Source organism: Bos taurus, chromosome 7, assembly GCF_002263795.3.
Source record: "Bos taurus isolate L1 Dominette 01449 registration number 42190680 breed Hereford chromosome 7, ARS-UCD2.0, whole genome shotgun sequence".
In the NCBI taxonomy this organism is placed as follows: Eukaryota; Metazoa; Chordata; class Mammalia; order Artiodactyla; family Bovidae; genus Bos; species Bos taurus.
In genome coordinates this window covers 66,645,606-66,661,264 of record NC_037334.1, presented here as the reverse complement: position 1 = coordinate 66,661,264, position 15,659 = coordinate 66,645,606, and the positions used below count along the sequence as shown (strand labels likewise).

Sequence of the window (15,659 nt, the reverse complement as noted above, 5' to 3'; positions counted from 1 at the left end):
AAAGTATATTTGGCTAACTGCAAATCCCAGACTGCTCAGACATGTAAACTGAGGCTGCAGTTTGGGAAAGCAATTTATAGTCTGGTACCATGAATGAGCTGTCAGAGGTGATCTGCAAAGCAAGAGTGGGAAGCAAAATAATGGAGTACACGTGTAGAGGGCAATCTAAGATTAACAGAGTGTCTGCCTTAATATCAGGTGGCCTTCCAAGTTGAGTATGTCCCTCCTGAGAGATGGTCAAATTTGTAGGCTTAGGATTCAAAGACAAACTCCTCATTCCTTATAATAAATTTCTCTCAAACTGAGCCAGATGAATTGGTTTCTGGTTTATTTCTATCAAAATAATTCCAGTGTAAGACAAATAATTTCAGTGAAGTTTTGGGATGAAAGTTGATGGCCTGGCCAGGAAGCCCAGTGGACAATGCCAGCAGGGTGCAGGCTGGATGCCAGGTGGAGCATTAGATGCAAGGAAAAGACTGGAAGGAAGGAACCCTGCTATGGAAGCTTTAGTATCAGAAACAGTGGGGATGGAGATGTGAGCATGTGGGCAGAGGTCATTAAGATGTGACTGTTGAATTGACTCACAAGCTAGACCCAAGCATCAGAAGCTGCTCACCCACTACCCGCTTCTTGGAATGTGTGCTCCACTTGCCTTATCAACACTAGAAGCTGCCCAAGGACAGAGCCTGGAGATAGTCATATGGTGTTGAGATCATCTGGAATTTGTATATAACTGACCCAGATTGATCCTCTATATAAACTTATAAGATTTGACAGGCAGGTGCAAAAAACTACTCATCTTGCAACAACCCATGACAAGCCTCATAAATACGTTCCCTTGTTCATTAACCCTGCCACCTACAATTTGGATTAGTCTTCTTCTCTCTTTAGTTCTCCCTGCCTTCCACATATGGAGGCTAGTTTCAGATTATACCCAGGAAGCTCCCAGGGAAGTTTTGAACCAACAGAGTCACAGAGTAGCAGTTCTAATCAATTTACCAACTCAGGATAACGGTAAATACAAGCAGAGATCCAAAACTTGTAGGTCTGGTGGACATTTTGATGCTATCCCCATGGCCTGTGTTGAGTACATCCTAACACTCCTACCAGCCTCCCTCAGAGTATGAGCACCCTGAGTGATGTGAAGAGTCATCACTACTTTTCACAGCTCATGAGTGGTGAGCGATTACTGTGATTAACAAGGATACCAGGTCCATGTACATGATGAACTTGCAGCTTTGGACAGTGAGGAATTACAGTGATTAGCTATTCAGTGATTAAAAGTTCACTGAGTAATTCAAAACCTCAGCTAATGTGGCAAAAGAGATGGAGAGGGGCATGCCCACTGCAAGGGGAGTGGATGCTGATACAGAGCCACTAACTTGAGAAGCGAGAGGAACATCAATTATCATTAACTTGGTTGCATCCACAATGACCCATAATAAACTGAGCTTCCCTGACAGAGAGAAAGGAGGATAAAAAGCAGTAATTAGCAAATGGTCTTGTTTGTGGAGAGGAGGAACTGAAATCTTCTTTATCCTGAGAAAATAGGATTAATTTTAAAATATCTCCATTAACTCTGTTCTAGTCATATTCAAGAATGGTTGAGTCTAAGAATTACAGAAATGGCATAGAAAGGACCTAATGTAGTGATTAAGATCTTAGGCTATGGGGTCACATACATTAAGGCCAATTATGTTCTTCTACTTATCAGCAATGACATTGTCAAGTTTACTTAGGTAACTAAGTGACTCTTACCACTGAGTTGCTAAAGGCTTCAATAAGAAAATGCTCATAGAGTATAGAAATGTGACCATCATGCCATACTCAAGAAATATCATTATCAATAACAACACAATGATCTTTAAACCATTCTGTCATTGCAATTTCAAGGGATTAACTTACTTTTATGTGCCCCTGTGAAATCTCTACTGTTTGTGCATATTTAACAGATTTATAGTTGATATGATACTGGTGAAAATCAATGATAGAATTGAGATTCCAAGTGTTCTCAGGTAGCTAATATGATAATCTAACTCTGATGTAATGAAATAGAACGCTGTGACTTATTCTATGCCAGGTACCATCCGACCACTAGGCATATAAAGACAATTAAGAAGTGGTCTCTGCTCTCAATAAGCTCAAAGTATAACTGGAAAGAAAGATGCATATACCAACAAATGTTCTCTCCTTGTATAAGCATAGTTGTGGGGCCATTACCAAAGGAAGGGTATGTAAACCACCAAAGAATGGGAGCCGGGAGGAAATTGAGGGAGCCTAATCTTAGCTGAATACAGAGAAAACACAATATGCAAAGGAATGAAACAGTAAATGGCATGACATATTTGAGAAACTTTAGTAACAAAGATTAGTGAATGAAGGGAGGAAAGGATAGGGAAATATAAGCTGGGCAAGATGTTGAGAAGCCTTAAGTGTCACGCTAAAGAGCTTGGAGTTCATCTCAAGGGGAGCAAGGAGAGAATTAATAGCTTACTCAAGAAATACAATTATTAGGCACCTACTATGTACCAGACATTTTCCTAGGCACTGAAAATACAGCTGGTAGCAGACAAGAGTTCCTGCCCTCCTAGGTCTTATATTTTAATGGAAAAAGGGATAGACAATGAGCACATAAATTAATAAAACATTTTTATTTTCAGCCATTATTAAGTGCTATCAAATAAGTGCTACAAAGAAGGTGTAAGAGGGTAAAAAAATAGCTATGCAGATGGAGATAATACTGGAGCCAGTATGCTCTGCGTTTGCTTCTCTGAGAAAGTAACATTCATGCCAACGCCTGAATAACAAGAAGAACAAAGATAGGCAAATTTGATAGCACAACTATCCAAGATGTAGAAAATGTAAATTCAACTACTCCTTAGTTTAAAAGAGGGAAAGAAGGCAATGAATTTGGAGCATGTGAGGAAGGGAGGACTGGAAGGAGACACAACTAGAGAAGATAGGATCCAAATATCACTGGGCAAGGCCTCTCTGAGTGAACCATGGGGCTAGCCAACTTGTGGGCATTTCTGGAACTCTGTTGGGGTGCTTTTTGTTAGTGGCAATGACATAATTATCTCCTGATATTGAGGTCAAAGTTGGGCTTTCTGTATCACACAAGATGGTCTACACACCAAAAAGCTATTATTCATCCTTTCTAGTGTCCCAGTGGACATTCATTTAGATAAACTGTTGCTTACAATTTTCAGAGCCTAGAACCTAGATCCATTTTTGTATCATAATATTTTAAATAAATTTTTAATAACTCTTAAATTTCCCAGAAACACAAATAACTTATAAACTAAACAAAATGTGTACTTTTTTATCCTGAACATTACCAACAACATTTCAGGACATAATGCCATCAGTAGCAATACTTCTTGGATATTTGAATCTCTAGTCAAAGAATAAATATGTATCAATCTGCATATGTCATTCACATATTCCTGATGACTACCCTTATAGATGCAAGCATTTATATCCTTATGTCTTCCAGTGTAATTATGCCCATGAATGTACATAATGACATACATATTCCATTATTTAAAAAATCACTTTCCTGGATTCATGGTGAATTTTACCAAACTTTTACAAAGAATTACCATCAATTCTACTCAAACTCTTCCAAAAAACCAAAGAAGAGGGACCACTCAAACTTATTTTATGAGGCTAGCATCATCCTGATATCAAAACCAGGGGGAAAAAAAAAAGCAATACTAGAAAATGAAACTATAGGCCAATATCCCCAATGAATAAAGATGCCAAACCTCAATAAAACATTAGCCAACTAAACTCAGCATCACATTAAAAGGATCATTCACCACAGTCAAGTGCAATTTATCACTTGGATACAAGAATGTTTCGACAAATACAAATCAATCAAAGTGATAAGTCACATTAACAACTTATTGACCAGAGACACATCTTCTGTTACCCAAATATTATTGACAAGAGACATATCAATATTCACTTAAACAACAAATCACTGGCCACAGGCATTAGTTTCTGCAAAAATCCCCTCATCAATGATGTGTTAAGAGAGTGATAGAAAAGATCATATGATATTCTCAATAGATACAGAGAAAGCAGTTGACAAATTCAATACCCATTCATGATAGAAACTTTTAACAAATTAGGCATAGAAGGAACATACTGCCACACAATAAAGGCGATATAAAACAAGCTCTTGACTTACATCATACTCAATGGTTGAAAGCTTTTCCTCTAAGATCACAACCAAGACAATGGTGCCCACTCGCAACACTCCTATTCAAATAGCAGTCAGGCAAAAGAAATAAATAAAAGGTATCAGAATTTAGAAGACAAAAGTAAAATTTTCTCTGTTTGCAGATGACATGATTTTATATACAGAAAAATGTAAAGACTCAACCAAAAAACATTCAATCTAATCAACAATTTCAGTAAAGTTGTAGGATACAAAAACCAATACACAAAAATCAGTAGCATTTCTATATAATAAGTTTTCTGAGAAAAAAAGCAAGAAATCAATCTCATTTACAATAACATCAAAAACAATATAATGCATAGGAATGACTTTAACCCAAAAGGTGAAAGATCTCCACTCTGAAATTTATGAGACATTTGTAAAAAAAATCAAAAAAGACACAAATAAATGGAAAGGTATCCCATCTTTCTGACATGGAAGAATTAATATGGTTAAAATGTCAATACTACCAAAAGCCATCTATAGAGTCAATGCAACCCCTTTCAAGATTCTAATGGCGTATTTTAATAGAAGTAGGGGAAAAACAGTGCTAAAGGTACACATAGAGAACTACAAAAGAGTCTGAATAGCCAGAGAAATCCTGAGAGAGAAAACAAATCAGGAGGTATCACACTTACTGATTTCAAGCTCTCCTGCAAAGTTATTGTCATCAAAACATAAAAACAAACTGACATAAAAGCAGACAAACAAACCAGTGGAATAGAACTGAGGGCCCAGAAATAAACCTAAGCACATACAATCAACTAGTATTTGACAAGGGAGCCAAGAAGAAGAAAATGTCTTTAATATCATTAAATTTCTTCATTTAATGAAGAAAAGACAGTCTCTTCAGTAAATTGCACTGTGATAATTGGATACTTGCATGTAAAATAATGAAATTGGACCCCTAACTTACACTACTCAGAAATATTATTTAATTCAAAATGAATTAAAGACTTAAATGTTAGAACTAAAACCAGGGAAACCCTAGAAGGAAAGATAAGAATAAAGCTCCTTGCAAATAAAACCCCCTGAGTTGGACCTTGGTGATAATTCTGTGGATATGACACCCAAAGCACAAGTGAAAAAAAGTAAACAAGTTGAACTACATCAAACCACGAATCTCCTGTACAGAAAAAGAAATCATCAACAAAGTGAAAAGATAACCTACAGAATGGTAAAAAAACTATTTGCAAACCATATATCTGATAATAGGTTTATATCCAATATATATATATAATCAAATAAGTCAATTAAAAAATGGACAAAGGACCTAATAGACATTTTTTCCAAAGAATATATACAAAAAGCAAACAGATACATGAAAATATGCTCAATATCACCAGTCATTAGAGAGATGCAAATCAAAACCACAATGAGATAACATCTCATAGAATTGGCAATAGAATTGCCATTATCAAAACGACAAGAGGCTCTTTCAGCCATCTTGGATCCTGTGAAGGCCTGCTGGGAACAGGACTTCTAAAACGACAAATATGTCTGAAGGCTGTGGTCCAAGGCCATTTTTGCTGGCTATAAGTGGGGTCTACAGAACCAGAGGGAACACAATGGTCCGCTGAAAATTGAAGGTGTATATGTTCGAGATGAAACTGAATTCTGTCTAGGCAAGAGATGTGTTTCTGTGTTCAAAGCAAAGACCAACACGGTAACTCCTGGTGGAAAACCTAACAAAACCAGAGTAATCTGGGGAAAGATAACTCGAGCTCATGGAAACAGTGGCATGGTTCATGCCAAATTCCAAAGCAACCTTCCTGCTAAGGTCTAACCTTCCATTGGACCCAGAATCCATGTGATACTGCACCCTTTGAGGATTTAAACTTATTGAAAAAAAATAAAAGTGTGGATTTGTTTAAAGAGAAAAAAAAAAAGCTACTAGAGATAACAAATGCTGGCATGGATGTAGATTGTATACTGCTAGTGGGATTATAAACTGGAATAGCCACTATGGAAAACAGTATGAGAATCCTTAAAAAGTTAAAAACAGAACTAATATGTGTATATGCTCAGTCACTTAGTCATGTCCAACACTTTGCAACCTGTGGACTGCAGCCCGCCAGACTCCTCTGCCCATGGAATTTTCCAGGGAAGAATACTGGAATAGGGTTCCATTTCCTACTCCAGGGAATTTTTCCAACCCAGGGATCAAATCCCCATCTCCTGAGTCTTCTGCATTGGCAGGCAGATTCTTTACCACTTGGCGCCACTGGAACTAACATACAATCTAGCAATTCCCCTTCAGGGAAATATCCAAAGGAAATAAAAACACTGACTTGAAAAGATACCTGCAGCTCCATGTTCACAGCAGCCTTATTTCGAATAGCCAAGATAAGAAAACAACCTGTGTCCTGTAATGGATGAATGGATAAAGAAGTTGTGATACATACATGCACACTGGAATATTATTTAGCCAAACTGTTCTACATAACACAATGTCTATCTAGATTTCTCTCCACCTTGTAAACAAAGACATTTTGTTGATATCTGAAAAATGTCTAGGCTCTCACTATCCCTCTTAAACAGAATTCCAGAATTGATGGTAATTCCTCAAATGGAGGGCTTCCCTTGTGGCTCAGCTAGTAGAGAATCCGCCTGCAATGTGGGAATCTGGGTTCGATCTCTGGTTTGGGAAGTTCGCCTGGAGAAGGGAAAGGCTACCCACTCCAGTATTCTGGCCTAGAGAATTCCGTGGACTATAGTCCATGGGGTTGCAAAGAGTCGGACACGACTGAGCAACTTTCATTTTCCTCAAATGGAATTTGACATCTTTTCTGAACAATTAAACACTTGGTAAATGTGACCTCTCTACCTTACTATCTACTGCAAAATGAAGTAACATTTTCTGTACCTGCATTGCACTGTTTATTAATATTCAACTTGTGATGAAATATGACTTATTTTCCTGCCTTAGACATACTTTGAGCCTATATATCAGTCTCTACATTTCTAAGAAGGTTACTCTGACTAGTTTTGATTTCTTCCGACCCTTTACCACTGGAATCAAATATCACATCATAAAGTGATATTTGAAAAAGAACCTCTCTACACATCACCAAAGCCTGTTTTGAAAAAGGCAGTGGAATATATGTGACAAATTTCACCTGAATAGTCCCAACAGCAGGTGTCTTAGTGTCTGTCATTTTTGTCATGAATGCCAAGTTATATAGGTGGAGCCTTTTCTCCAAGTCACTTTCTCTTAGGCAGCTGTGTCTTTTCTGTCACCAACAATCTCTAGCAGTAGCACCATCTTTATTTAGTGCATCCAGTGTACTGTAAGAGATGATGCTTCATGGAGTTACAAGTTCCTCATCATTGGAGTAGGTAAAAAAAGCAAATTGTCTCTGCTTGAAGATATTACAAAATTCAGACTAACAGCAACTGCAAGGCTGTAAATTACTAGATAACCCTGCTGCTGCTAAGTCGCTTCAGTCATGTCCGACTCTGTGCGACTCCAGAGACGGCAGCCCGCCAGGCTCCCCCGTCCCTGGGGTTCTCCAGGCAAGAACACTGGAGTGGGTTGCCATTTCCTTCTCCAGTGCATGAAAGTGAAAAGTGAAAGTGAAGTCGCTCAGTCGTGTCTGACTCCTAGCGACCCCATGGACTGCAGCCTACCAGGCTCCTCCGTCCATGGGATTTTCCAGGCAAGAGTACTGGAGTGGGGTGCCATTGCCTTCTCTGTAGATAACCCTAAGGATCCTTATAATTCTTACATTCTACTAATTCCATGATTCTTGTTGTTTCTTGCCACATGGGCTTGCAGTTACCTGCTTCTTTTACTTGACACTTGGAGCATATCTCCATGAAAACCACTATTCCAGTTATCTTTTGCTATATAACAAATCATCTCAAAGTGCAATGACAGAAAGCAACAATCATTTTATCATGTTCATGGATCCTGTTAGGTTAGGATTTGGGGCATGGAACAATAGGGCTGCCTTGTCTCTACTCCGAATGTCTGAGCCTCTGTTTGGAAGACATGTGTGGCTGGGGTGACACAGGTGTCTGAATATGACTTAAACCACTGGGGGCTGGAATCATCTAGAAGTTTTCTCACTCACAATACATTTGACACCTGTGCTGGGATGATGCGGAAGCTAATTTCAGCTGAAACTGTTGACTGCGGCATCAGGAGGCTGCTCCATGGGACTTAGGCTTCTTCACAATACAGCAGCTTAAGAATAATCAAAATTCTTATATGGTGGCTTAAGATTCCAAGGCAAATATCCCAAGAGCAAGACGGAAACTTCATGTATTTTATGGCCTAGCCTCAGAAATCATCTAGCATCACTTTTTATAGGTTCAATCTGTCAAAGACCTTTCCAGATTTAAGGAGTGGGAAAGATGTCAAAAAATACACAGCTGCATTTTAAAGTTGCCACATTCTTTATTGCATTTATTTTAAAATTTCAGATAACACTAATCAAGTTTCTTATCTTCTTTTTTTTTAATTTAATTTTATTTTTAAACTTTACAATATTGTATTAGTTTTGCCAAATATCGAAATGAATCTGCCACAGGTAATCTTCTACACATCCAACTCTAATCGAAGGTTCATACCTGTGTAGCTTACAGATAGACTTCGGGGCTTCTAAGCACAACAGGGAAGAAATGAGTGAAACATAGTGTCCAGTGGACAAAACAGATTTTTCTCTGGAGCCAAGAAGACATACACATTTGGATTCAAATGAAGACTGGTATTCTAGACACCTGCTGCTTCCTTTATAGACCCTAGGAGATCCAAGATTAAGCTCTGCAGCACTCCAAACCCTGGAAGAAAACACCTTGCTCAGACTCAATTTATTGGACACTGACCTTTCATCCACTGAAATTTGTATGTGTTCCACACCTCTCAATGTTCTGTTTTGGCTAATTGGTTACCTAGACATGTCTCATCCTCGCCTGGGGACTATAAACATGCCTGAGCCTGGTAGAAGAGGTGCAGAGAAAGAGATGACTATGCTTCCCACAGAGACCCATCAGGTTCAACTTCTGAGCAACAAAGCAAAGGAAGGAAAGCTATCTCAGCAAGAGAATTGAAATGCTAGAGGAAGTAATCCCCTCCTGGCTGAGTGTGGTACCATTCTCTGTACAAACCACCACCTAATTATTCCTCACTGAAGATCAGCAAAGACTGATGTGAATTAAAATCATAAATCAGCCCAGTGTTTCTGTGGGAAGGGTATGGAACTAGGTGTGGTGACTAAGATGTGCAACAATATAAAAAATGAAGATTTTGGTCAAGTCATGGAACTTCTCTATGTTTAGCTCAGGATACCAGCATTCTGGGTTTGGAGATGTTGACTTTTCAGTTCAGACACCAAACTTTTGAAATTGAAGATGGACTATATGTCAGCATCTCTATCTTCTATAGTAGACCCTGTGCAAGTGAAAGAAATAAGAATGCTATATGGTATTGATCAGTCTTTATAATGATCAGATCAGATGAGATCAGATCAGTCGTTCAGTCATGACCAACTCTTTGTGACCCCATGAATCGCATGCACGCCAGGCCTCCCTGTCCATCACCAACTCCCAGAGTTCACTGAGACTCACATCCATCGAGTCAGTGATGCCATCCAGCCATCTCATCCTCTGTCGTCCCCTTCTCCTCCTGGCCCCAAGTCAACTCTTTGCATGAGGGGGCCAAAGTACTGGAGTTTCAGCTTTAGCATCATTCCTTCCAAAGAAATCCCAGGGCTGATCTCCTTCAGAATGGACTGGTTGGATGTCCTTGCAGTCCAAGGGACTCTCAAGTCTTCTCCAACACCACAGTTCAAAAGCATCAATTCTTCGGCGCTCAGCCTTCTTCACAGTCCAACTCTCACATCCATACATGACCACAGGAAAAACCATAGCCTTGACTAGATGAACCTTTGTTGGCAAGGTAATGTCTCTGCTTTTGAATATGCTATCTAGGTTAGTCATAACTTTCCTTCCAAGAAGTAAACGTCTTTTAATTTCATGGCTGCAGTCACCATCTGTAGTGATTTTGGAGCCCAGAAAAATAAAGTCTGACACTGTTTCCACTGTTTCCCCATCTATTTCCCATGAAGTGATGGGACCAGATGCCATGATCTTCGTTTTCTGAATGTTGAGCTTTAAGCCAACTTTTTCACTCTCCACTTTCACTTTCATCAAGAGGCTTTTGAGTTCCTCTTCACTTTCTGCCATAAGGGTGGTGTCATCTGCATATCTGAGGTTATTGGTATTTCTCCCAGCAATCTTGATTCCAGCTTGTGTTTCTTCCAGTCCAGCGTTTCTCATGATGTACTCTGCAGAGAAGTTAAATAAGCAGGGTGACAATATACAGCCTTGATGAACTCCTTTTCCTATTTGGAACCAGTCTGTTGTTCCATGTCCAGTTCTAACTGTTGCTTCCTGACCTGCATACAGATTTCTCAAGAGGCAGATCAGGTGTTCTGGTATTCCCATCTCTTTCAGAATTTTCCACAGTTTATTGTGATCCACACAGTCAAAGGCTTTGGCATAGTCAATAAAGCAAAAATAGAAGCTTTTCTGGAACTCTCTTGCTTGGAACTCTCTCCATGATCCAGTGGATGTTGGCAATTTGATCTCTCGTTCCTCTGCCTTTTCTAAAACCAGCTTGAACATCAGGAAGTTCACGGTTCACATATTGCTGAAACCTGGCTTGGAGAATTTTGAGCATTACTTTACTAGCGTGTGAGATGAGTGCAATTGTGCGGTAGTTTGAGCATTCTTTGGCATTCCCTTTCTTTTGTCTGGCTCTAGGTCAGTGATCACACCATCGTGATTATCTGGGTCGTGAAGCTCTTTTTTGTACAGTTCTTCTGGTATTCTTGCCATCTCTTCTTAATATCTTCTGCTTCTGTTAGGTCCATACCATTTCTGTCCTTTATTGAGCCCATCTTTGCATGAAATGTTCCTTTGCATGAAATGTTCCTAATTTTCTTAAAGAGATCCCTAGTCTTTCCCATTCTGTTGTTTTCCTCTATTTCTTTGCATTGATCGCTGAAGAAGGCTTTCTCATGATAGTTAATGCTAGTTAACAAGTTAACTGAGCACTTAACATGCAAGTGCCAAATTGTTTAACATGTGTCACCTGATTTCACCCTTGTAATAATCCCATTTTACACATACAGAAACTGAGACCCACAAGGGTAAAGTAAACTACCCAAAATTACATTGTTTGGAAGAGATGGAGCCAGAATTTGAGCTAAAACAGTCTACATCTAGATCTAGGATTTTAACCACCAGGAAATACTGCCTCTGCTGAGGAGTTTATGTGAGACCCCCCCTCCTAGGTACTTCCTGGGCAATCAAGAAGGGCTGGAAAAAGTGACCCCTGACCTGATTCTTCAGGCTAAGGAGAAACTAGCTAGGCTGAGCAAGGGTAAAGGGTTTTACAGGGAGATCACTGCTGGTACAAGTGTAGGCAAGAGCCTGAAGGCTGTTGAGAGTTAGGATATGCCCACATGATCAGTCACTCACTTATGTCTGACTCTTTGTGACCCCATGGACTGTAGCCTGCCAGGCTCCTCTGTCCATGGAATTTCTAAGCAAGAATACTGGAGCAGATTGTCATTTCCTCTTCCACGGGATCTTCCCAATCCAGCAATTGAACCACATCTCTTGTGTCTCCTGCATTGGCAGGTGAATTCTTTAACTTCGAAGCCAACTGGGAAGCCCCAAGAGCCAGGATAAAAGTCCCTTAAAGTCAGGAATCAATCATGTTTTCTTCCTCACCATGGAAGCCTTTGGTGCCTGGCATGCCCTAGCTCATAATAGTCACGAGAAAAATCAAAGGAGTACAGGAGTCACAAGCATGGACCTGGGAGTCAGACTGTAGGTGTTGGGCTATGTGACTTCAAATGTGGCTGTACCTCTGTAAACTTTGGCTTTTCTATGTGTAAAAAATGAAAGGTGGTAATAGAATCAGCCTCCTAGAGTTGTTGTGAGGGAGGATCCAATGAGGTCGTGTAGGTAAAATACATACATAGTCTAGTACCAGCCATAGAGTCAGAGATCATTTAAAAAGGTATTAATAGTTGTTTATCATTGGGTCCTTAACAAGGGAATGAACAATTGATGTGGGCATGATTATTAGAGGGCATGAGTTATTAGAAGGATTCCAGTATGAATCTAGAGGGTGAGAGGCAGGGGTACAAGGGAAAACTGAGGTCAAATTGGACATCCCCACTTTCCCTGCTGTATAATCATAAGGGATTTGATTTAGGTCATACCTTAATGACCTATTGGTTTTCCCTACTGTCTTCAGTTTAAGTCTAAATGAAACCCCTTATGATTATACAGTAGAAGTGAAAACAGGTTCAAGGGATTAAGAGTGCCTGAAGAACTATGGATGGAGGATTTTGACATTGTACAGGAGGTGGTAATCAAAACCATTCCCAAGAAAAAGAAATGCAAGAAGGCTAAATGGCTGCCTGAGGAGGCCTTACAAATAGCTGAGAAAAGAAGAGAAGCCAAAGGCAAAGGAGAAAAGGAAAGATATACCCAACTGAATTCAGGGTCCCCAAGGAGAGATAAGAAAGGCTTCCTAAGTGAACAATGCTAAGAAATGGAGAAAAACAATAGAATAGGAAAGACTAGAGATCTCTTCAAGAAAATTAGAGATACCAGGTGAACATTTCATTCAAATGTGGGCACAATAATGGACAGATGTTTTCATTCCAATCCCAAAGAAAGGCAATGCCAAAGAATGTTCATATTATGGCACAATTGCACTCATTTCACATGCTAGTTAAGTAGTGCTCAAAATCCTCCAAGCCAGGCTTCAACAGTACATGAACTGAGAACTTCCAGAAATTCAAGCTGGTTTTAGGCAGAAGAACCAGAGATCAAACTGCCAACACCTGGTGGATCACAGAAAAACCAAGAGAATTCCAGAAAAGCATTTACTTCTCCTTCATTGACTAAGCTAAAGCCTTAGACTGTGTGGATCACAGCAAACTGTGGAAAATTCTTAAACAGATGGGAATACCAGACTACCTTACCTGCCTCTGAGAAACCTGTATGCAGGTCAAGAAACAACAGTTGGAACTGGACATGGAACAATGGACTGGTTCAAAATTGGGAAAGGAGTTTGTCAAGGCTGTATATGGTTACTCTGCTTGTTTAGCTTATATACAGAATACATCATCTGAAATACCAGGCTGGATGAAGCACAAGCTGGAATCAAGATTGCTGGGAGAAATATCAATAACCTCAGATAGGCAGAAGACAACACCCTAATGGCAGAAACCAAAGAGGAACAAAAGAGCCTCTTGATGAAGGTGAAAGAGGAGAGTGAAAAAGCTGGCTTAAAACTTAACATTCTAAAAACAAAGATCATCATCTTCATCACCAGTTGCGTCATTTCATGGCAAATAGATGGAGAAACAATGGAGACAGTGACAGGTTATTTTCTTGGGCTCCAAAATCACAGCAGAAGGTGACTGTAACCATGAAATTAAAAGATGCTTTCTCCTTGGATGAAAAGCTATGACCAATCTAGATAGCATATTAAAAAGCAGAGACATTACTTTGCCAACAAAGGTCCATATCGTCAAACTATGGTTTTTCCAGTAGTCATGTATGGGTGCAAGAGTTGGACTATAAAAAAGAAGGCTGAATGCCCAAGATTGGATACTTTTGAGCTATGATTTGGAGAAGACTCTTGAGACCATCTGCAGAATTCCCAGGATCTATACTTCCATGAGGGTTTCATGCAGTGGCTCAGCAGTAAAGAATCTGCCTGCAACGCAGGAGATGCAGGTTCAATCCCTGTGTTGAGAAGATCTCCTGGAAAAGGACATGGCAACCCCCACCAGTATTCTTGTATGGAAAAATCCTATGAACAGAGGAGCCTGGAGGACTATAGTCCATGGGGTCACAGAGAGTCCAACATGTCTGAAGCAACTGAGCATGCACACACGCTCGCATACTTCCATGAACATGTGCTTCTTTTATTAGAATTACGTTATGTCCCCATCTTGAAAGCAGGTGGTAATAGATAAGAATTGCAAGAATGTAAATTCATTTTTATATTATTTTTAATTTATTTCTTATTTTTTGGCTGCATTGGGTCTTAGTTGCTGTGCATGAGCCTTCTTTAGTTGCCCTGAATGAGGGCTACTCTTTAATTGTGGTGCCTAAACTTCTCATTGAGGTGGTTTCTCTTTTTGTACAGCATGGGCTCTAGGCACACTGGTTCAGTAGTCATAGCACATAGGCTCAGTTGCCCCATAGCATGTGGAATCCTCCTGGACCAGGGATCAAACTCGTGTCCCCTGCATTAGCAGGTGGATTCTGAACCACTCTACAACCAGCGAAGTCCCTGTAAATTCATTTTGGTCAGGAGACCTAACTACCTTTGTGTCCTCAGCAACTCTCAAAATACCAGGAACAGAGTAGGTGTTCAATAAAGGACTACAGAAGTAACTATCTTTACAACCATCATCCAAAGAGAAAACAGTTGAATGGGATTGAATAATTAGGTTTTCCAAAAGGTAAAGAAAAATTTCCTTTGGGAGGCACTGTAAGAAGCAGGATATATGCCACAACTTGGTAACAAAGTGCTAAGAGATTGTTCACATATCCATTCATTTCTTCAAAGCTATTTATCAAGTATCTGTTATATGGTCTGGCAGTATTCCAGGGGATAGGGTATAACAAAAATAAAGAAGATCTCTGTGTTCATGACTCTTACATTTAAAAGAAGGCAGAATATGTCACCCTAGAATATGCCTCTTTAGCCATTAAAGAGGAAATCACATGTCCAAGATGGTGTCACTTCTGCTAAAGCCCATTATACCAAACCTAGATTTAACGTCTGACCCAATGGCTGTTTCAATCCTCAAAAAAAAAAAAAACATAATCTTAATCTGACAGTTTGGAATTTTCCAATCAGCACCAATGAGGTGATCTGTCACTTGAGCCCTCTTCACCACCACTTCCAACCCCCAATCAAAGAAAGAAGAAGTAATCTGAACATAGACCTTGCCCTTACTCCCCAAAGAGATGACAGATAACTGGGCCTGAAACAATACTTTCTTTTCATTTGTTAATAACTTCCTTTCCCCACCCTCCTCCTGCCTCTAAAACTCTCCCACTGTGTACAACCCCTTTGAGGGCTCTTCTGTTTACTAGACAGGGTGCTGCCTGATTCAGGAATCATTGAAGAAAGATAATTAGGTCTTCACATTTACTCAATTGAATTTTGTTTTTTTAATAGTGATAAAGATTATTTTGAGGTGATTATTTTTGAGAAACTGCTTACATAAGAGAAGCTCTGCAAACAGAGAAGTTACACTCCAGTAAGAATAACTTACATTTATAAAAGAAATCTCCATTTGTAAGGGTATTTCTGTCTGTACCAGGATGAGAAGAATGACTAAATCACAGGCAAATATCAACGGAGAAGGCACTGACTTAATTT

General features: G+C 39.5%; 1 pseudogene; it reads left to right on the top strand.

The window, feature by feature from the left end:
- The first annotated feature begins 383 nt into the window (after window positions 1–383).
- Window positions 384–6,062, top strand: LOC107132652 (large ribosomal subunit protein eL33-like; annotated as a pseudogene).
- Window positions 6,063–15,659: the final 9,597 nt, after the last annotated feature.